Below are 7073 nucleotides of genomic sequence, written 5' to 3' on the forward strand. Positions count from 1 at the left end.
AGAGAGAGAGAGAGAGAGAGAGAGAGAGAGAGAGAGAGAGAGAGAGAGAGAGGAAACAGATAATGTATTTTTCCTACTAATTTTGTAGCCTCAATAAACAGTTTTATCTCTATTTTACCTCCCCAACAATGCTTAAAAAACAATAAAGAGGCCTGGGGAGAGAGAGCAATGTGGGTTAGAGAGCTTGCTGCCTGCCTATGAGGAGCTGCATTCAGATCAGCAGGCAAGTAAAAAGTTGGCTGTGGCTGGGCTCACCTGTAATGCCAGCACTGTGTGTGACAGAGACAGGAATCCTGGGCCTTGCTGGCTGCCAGTGTAGTTTTGTGTCCAGTGAGAGATCCTATCTCAAAGCAGTAAGGCAAAGAATGATAGAGGATACTTGATGTCCTCCTCTGGTCTCCATGAGCACGCACACAGGCAAGCCCACAGACCCATACAATCATAACCATGTGTGTCTACTGCACACTGACTCCCCTATACACACAAAGCAAGAAGGAAAGCGGCCAGAGGCTGGCTAATCCTGCAATTTCAGCACTTGAGAGGTTGAAGTAGAAGGACTGTTATGAGTTTGAGGCAAGCCTGGGCTACCTAGTGAGACTGAAACTAGCCTGAGCTATGGAATGAGATCCTGTTTTAAAATAAGAATAGCAGTAGTAACAACAACAACAACAAAAAAAACCTGGCAAACAAACACATGAAACAAACAGGCAGACATGCAGTGAATGTGTGTCATAATTCATTATGCAGATGTGTTATCTTACATTGTTGTTTATTATTGTTAAAAGTTTATTTAAAATATGTAATTCTATTATTTTTCTGTTTTCCTTCCTTTTAAACTCTCCCGCACCCACAACTTCCTTTCAAATTCATGACCGTTTTTCTTTAATAATTATATGTGTGTGTGTGTGTGCATATGTATATATATAGACATATAAGTACACATATATATATATTCGAAATCCACTGAGTCCGTTCAGTGTTGCTTGTGTGTACATGATTTCAGGGCTGATCTCCACTGGAGCCTACACTAATCTGGACTTGAGTCTTTATGTTTGTCCCTGTGAAGGCCAAAGTCAGTGGGGCACACCCAGCCCTGCCCCTGCAGCAGCCCAGCCCCCAGCTGAGGAATCTGTGCAGCTGTCACCTTGCCACCAAATGAGTGTGGACCTTACATTTTATTGCTTCTGAGCTCAGGCCAGAAATTCCTTGGCAAAGACTCGATCAGCTCAGGCTTGACTGATTCCCTTCCCCCAGGCCGTGGAGGGGAGAGCCCGCTATAGCAGGATTCCAGGGTCTGCATACTCAGTGGGGACAAACTGCCAGCATATGGCCTGCTGCTCTTGTGAGTCTGATGTGGAACTGATGAGGGGCATATCCTGAACCACAGGGATTAAGGGATAGGGCAAGGATAACGTGACGCCATGCGAGGGTAAAATGTGGACAGTGGGTGTGCTCAGGCCGAGAGCAGGCGTGAGAATAGGGGAGTTGGTAATCCCCTACTGTATCTTTAGGGGTTGGCAGTCCTGTGCAGCTCTGTGTTCCTGGGTCAGGGATCAGGAAACTGTATGAACTGTCAAACACCATTCACGAGATAAGAAGGGAACATGGGAAACCAGAGAAAGCTAATTTTCACTCATCTATCCATTCCTCTCTCACATGACTTCACAGGACTGGGAAAAGATCCATCTGGGACAATGCTGTGGAGGACATTGTAGATTGAGAGAAACATTCCCTTTGGAGGAAGCTCAAAACCTGAGTGCTTAAATCAGTTCTCTAAGATTAAACGCTATTATGTGATGAAATCAGTGGCATCTGGCCGGCTGATGAATGGGAAACCGTATTTAGACAAGATGTCAGCTATGTTATTGTGGGTATAGATGTGCTGTGTACAAGGAGTTTCACCAACATATTGTTTATGGTGTCTACCATCCACTGAGAGTGAATTGGTTCGTTTTGTTTTGAGGCAGGAAGATGACCTTGAAGTGCCAGTCAGCCTGTCTTTACTTGGCAATCGCTGAGAATCAGGATGTATTGCAATTTTTATGCGGTACTAGGGATCAAACCAGGGCCCTGTTCATCCTGGGCCAACACTCTACCAATTAGGCTGTGTCCCCAGCTTTATTCATGGGGGATTATCTAAACACTTTATTTTGCAGAATTCTATGTAGCTGTTACAAATAATGACTCATTGGGATGCTAAGGGGTTTTGTTAGAGGAGACCTTTTGTGGTATGAAAGAGTTGGTGTCAGTGAATGTGTAGACCATCTTGAGTAAGCTATATATATACAAGCATATATATGAAAAGATGTTTGAATAATTACCTAAACATTAGGCCAATGGGTTATGTTAATATGTGTGTGTGTGTGTGGTGTTGGAGATGGAATCTGGGACCTTTTTTATGCTAGGAAAGTGCTCTGACACTGACCCCTATACCTCACACACACACACACACACACACACACACACACACACACACACACACACATCTAAGGTTCATTCAGTAATTCTTATCTTAAAAGCATGCATGTTTTGCCTACATGCATGTAGTATGTTTACTGTGTGCATTCAGTGCCTGTAAAGGTCACCTTAGCATGTTGAATCCCTTGGAACTGAAGTTACAGATGGCTGTGAGCTGCCATGGAGGTCCTAGGTACCAACCCTGGAGCTTCTGCAAGAGCAGCGAATGCTCTCAACTGCTGAGCCACTTCTCAGGCCCCCATTTTAACTCATTTACATATAATTGTATATGTAAATTTTGTTTAAAGATTGTATGTCATTTTACTTGCTTTTATGAAGATAATAAAGAAATGTTGTTTTGAATAGAACTACCTGGTGATCTGTCTCTTGAGCATATACCCAAAGGACTCCACTTTCTCTTCCAGGGACACTTGCTCTCCATGTTCATTGAAAATCATGGAATCCATGTTCATAGGAAATGGAATCAGCCTAGATTTCCATCAGCTGATCAGTGGACAATGAAAATGTGGCGTATGAACACAATGGAATTTTATTCAGCACTGAAAAACAAATGAAATGTGCAGGGTAATGGATGGAACAGGAAAGTATTCTAACTGAAGTAGTCCGTGTTCATAGAGACCAGTGCCACATGCTCTCTCTCATCGGCAGACCTTAGCTGTGAATGTTTCTGTTGGTGTATTTCATAGAGACCAGTGCCACATGCTCTCTCTCTCATAGGCAGACCCTAGCTTCTAATGTTTGTATTGGTGTATTTAATTTGCTATGTATGTCTGAGGAAGCTAGAAAAGGAGCATGAGGGTGGGAGGGAGGGGACTTAGCGGAAGGTAAGGCACAGCTGATATGAACCTATGGGGGAAGAATAATGGGGCTTAAAGGGTTAAGCAGGAGTGAGTCAAGACTACAGGGGAGAGGAAGGGTTGGGAGTGGGTTTATCAAAAGTAAAGATGTATAAAAAGACCTTTGCAGAAAATTACTATGTTGGAAGCTAATTAAAAATATATAATTAAATTTAAAGGAGCTTCACCGAAACTATCCTGCATAGATGTGCAGTGCTTCCTTCAGAAGACATGGATCATGAGTGCCAGCTGTGGCATTTTCCCGACGAGTGATTGGTCAGGGAGGCCCCAGATAGCCCCAGCACAGCACAGGCTTGCCGTTGTTCATGATTGACTACTAGAACTCATTGGCAAGCCACTGCTGCTGAACTGTATGTAGAAAGACATAGGGAAATTAAGGTGGAACTACCTTCCTCCCTGGTGACTGTTTGATGGCAGAGCCAGCAGGCGCTATGCAGGCCTCTGGAGGGCCAGGGAAGCTATCAATGATATTACCCAGCATGCAACAAAACCAACTTGCCAGCCAGGCTGTCCCTACTGATGAAATAATGTGTGACTGCTACAGAGGTAACCAGCAGGCTTACTGCATAGGAGGAAATTCATGCCTGTCACTCTAAGTCTAGGAAAAAACAAAACAAAACAAAAACAAACCCATGCCCAAAGGGATCATAGGCTCTTGATTGGAGCCTGCTACTACCGTCTTGATAAACAGACGAGCCACCACACTGTTTCCGACATTTTTACGGTTATGCACTTTTCTCCACCTCTACCCTCTACACTGCGGTGGTCAGAGAATGGGGAGGAGTGTTGTGAAATGATGTCTTCTTGTCACGACATGGCCTCTGCACTCACAAACTCACTATAGATATAGTGACCTGCACAAGATCAAGTCAACAAGGCTAGACAGCCTCCCAAGAGGAGATGCTGACCAGATTCAGTGGGTTTATTAATCACCAGGAAAGAAGAAGAGGACATGAATCCCTCAGGGAGAGATTGTCAGAGATTGCTGAGGAGAGTAGAAGAAGGCATGTGGTCATAATACATTGTTTACGGATGTAAAAGTATTAAAAATAAATTAAAATCACAATTTTAATAAGTTGTTTTATAGTAAGGCTATTTATAACACTCTTCTTTAGTAGTTTTCTAGCACATAATATTCTCTTATTAACACAGCATGGTGGTTGGAAGAAGAAATGTCTCCCACAGTCTCAGGTATCTGAACACTTAGTTCCCAGATGGTAACGCTGTTTAGTGGAGTGGCACAGCCTTGCTGTGGAGGGAGCACATCACTGGGGACGGGCTATCGAACTTCAGTCTTCTCACTTCCACTCTGACTCCGTTTCATGCCTGTGGTTGAAGATGAGCCTATTTATTCTGTCTAATTGAAGCTGTGGACTCGTTGTCCAGCATTTTCTCAGTCCTATCTCCGGGCTCTAGAAAGTACCATTCGTCTCGCTCTGTGAGCTACACTTTCTGTAGACTGAACATATGGGTGAGATCATGCATTGGCCTTTTCCATGGCTGGCTTATTTCACTTAGCAGTGTGTCCACCTGCTCATCCATGCTGTTAAAGATGATGATATTCTTCTTAAAGGCCAGATAACACATGTGTGCATGCGTGCATGTGTGTGTGTGTGTGTGTGTGTGTGTGTGTGTGTGTATTTTACCATCCATTGATGAATACCTACATTGGTCTTATATCTGCTATTATTACCTATAGTCAAAGATCAAACCATTTAAGGAGTGAATCCCAGCTTGCAGTGTCAGAGTTTTGCAGAATGTCAAGGATAAATTTCCCACCTTGGCTTGGCTTAGTTACTTCCCTTCAGTAAGCAAGAAACCACTGCCTGATGGCAAGCAGAGGAAGGGCAGTGTGGAGTGTGGTATCCTGGATCTTTAAGTGCAGGTGGTTAGTATAGAGTATAAGTTAAGACAACTCCAGTCCCTGCAGATAAAGCCTCCCTTTAAGAGTAAAAGTGGGGGAAGGGCGGGGGAGCACAGGGGCTGAAGAGATGGCTCAGCAGTCAGGAGTGTTCCAGAGAACTCGAACTTGGGCCCTAGCACCCATATTGGGTGGCTCAGAACTCCCTGTAACTCTAGCTCCAAGGGATCTGATCTGCACTGTTGGGCACATACCCACACAATAACACACACACACACACACACACACACACACACAGAGTTTTTTTTAAAAAAGAGTAAAAATAGAATAGTTAGCTTGTACAAGTAATCTCAGAGAGGTAGCTTTGGAAATGTAGAAGTGTCCAAGTCTTACTAAGATGGCTGGCATGGCTATAGGCTAGCATGGCCAGATAGAAATCGTAATCAGAAAGATGACAATTAATCTTGGCATTAATAGCAGTGTAATTTGGCTGAAGACATGGTGTTCATGGGCAACAAATATATTGAATTTACAAGTCTCTTTCTCTGTGTGAGAACAGGTGTGTGTGTGTGTGTGTGAGAGAGAGAGAGAGAGAGAGAGAGAGAGAGAGAGAGAGAGAGAGAGAGAGAAAACAGGTATGGAGGGCACAGGTGTGTATGGGGGTAGGAGGAAAGGTGCGTGTGTCTGGGAAGGCACAAGTCTGTGGAGGGGAACAGGTATATGTGTGTGTCTGTATGCACACACATGTGTATGTGTTGGGGTACAGGTGTGTATGAGGAGGATATAGGTATGTGTGTGGGGTCACAAATGTATGTGTTGGGGCCACAGGTGTGTGGGGAGCACAAGTATGGGGGACAGAAGTGTATGGAAGGACACAGGAGTGGGAGGCACAGGTGTGTGGGGAGCACAGGTGTGTGGGGCAGACATATGTGTGTGGGCAATCAGTATCATCTTGAAAGGGAGATGTGTGGTTTCATAAACTCTGGTGCATTACAGAGTATTGAGACATTTCTATGCTCAGAGTTCTATGACATGAATCTTCTTAAACCTTTTCCACTTGGGAACTTTCTTTTGGTTGTTGCTGGACAATTTTTTCTGCCTCTGTAGTTATAGAGGTATGTGAAAATAGGTATACAAACCAAACATTCACTGATAATATATCATAAGGAAATATATTTTAAAATGAGTCTGTTATCCATTTAACTTCACTATTTACTCAACATGAAAGCAAATTTACATACTTGTGAGATATATATACTTAAAGGATTAAATCTAGGCAGAGTATTTGATATTATAGAACAAAGAACACCTTCAACATTTTTATGGTTGGCAGGTATTTTGATGATATAATCATTAATACCGAGAATGCCAATACACAAAATTACATCATTTGAAATGGCAGAAGGATGTTTGGACGTATTTTAGAAATTGTCGGAAACCCAAGCCAGCAGCTGGGACAGTTCTTCAGCTTTGTCTTTAGGGTCTGGAGAGATGACCCTGTGGTTAAGAGCTCTTCGTTGCTCTTGCAGAGGACACAGGCTTGGTATCCAGTACCAACAACCATCAATAACTTTGCTTTTAGGGGATTCCGCATCTCCTTCTAACTTTTACAGGCACCAGACAAGCACACTGTACACATACATACATGCAGGCAAAATGTTCATACGCATACAATTAAAAGTTTTAATATTTATTTGTGTGTGTGTATACATGTGTTGATGCATAGGCCATTTTCCTATCGTAGTTTTAAAACTGGAACAATTAACCTGTCACTTAGCCAGAATGAATATCCCATTGCCCAGAGGGCTTGACTCTCCTTGGAGTTTGCTTTCACTATGCAAAATATCCTGCCTTTCCAGGTATTGGCTGGCCTGCAA

This window comes from Mus caroli, chromosome 6 (genome assembly GCF_900094665.2).
Source record: "Mus caroli chromosome 6, CAROLI_EIJ_v1.1, whole genome shotgun sequence".
NCBI classification, from domain to species: domain Eukaryota; kingdom Metazoa; phylum Chordata; class Mammalia; order Rodentia; family Muridae; genus Mus; species Mus caroli.